Source organism: Nothobranchius furzeri, chromosome 14, assembly GCF_043380555.1.
Source record: "Nothobranchius furzeri strain GRZ-AD chromosome 14, NfurGRZ-RIMD1, whole genome shotgun sequence".
Lineage (NCBI taxonomy): Eukaryota > Metazoa > Chordata > Actinopteri > Cyprinodontiformes > Nothobranchiidae > Nothobranchius > Nothobranchius furzeri.
This window is the reverse complement of record NC_091754.1, coordinates 59,271,026-59,271,439: the sequence shown is the minus strand read 5'-3', so window position 1 is coordinate 59,271,439 and position 414 is coordinate 59,271,026.

Below are 414 nucleotides of genomic sequence, written 5' to 3'. Positions count from 1 at the left end.
AGTAAATCTACCGAAACTGCTTTACATGAGAGGGATTCAGTGCAGCAAACTTCACAAACGTTTTTTGTATCGACCATAAAACTATTTTACTTTAAGAGAAAGCCACACACGCCCCCTTTAAAGTAATGAGTGTATTCTTTAATAGCACTGATGAAAGAATGAGTGACTTTTTAGATGAACCAGTCCGACTACTGCCTCTATAATAACAGTATTAAGAGTACCGTCCTTAAAGAACACCAAATGCAACAGCCTTCAGGACCGTGGGGCTTCACAGAGGCGTAAAAATGTTTACATTTGTTTATTTTTATCCAAAACTCCCATTTGTCCTAAATCAATAAAGTTTCTTTAAAAAAAACACAGTTTGGTTAAAGATTTTCATTTTATTCCAGACAGTTAAAATAATCCATTTTAGAG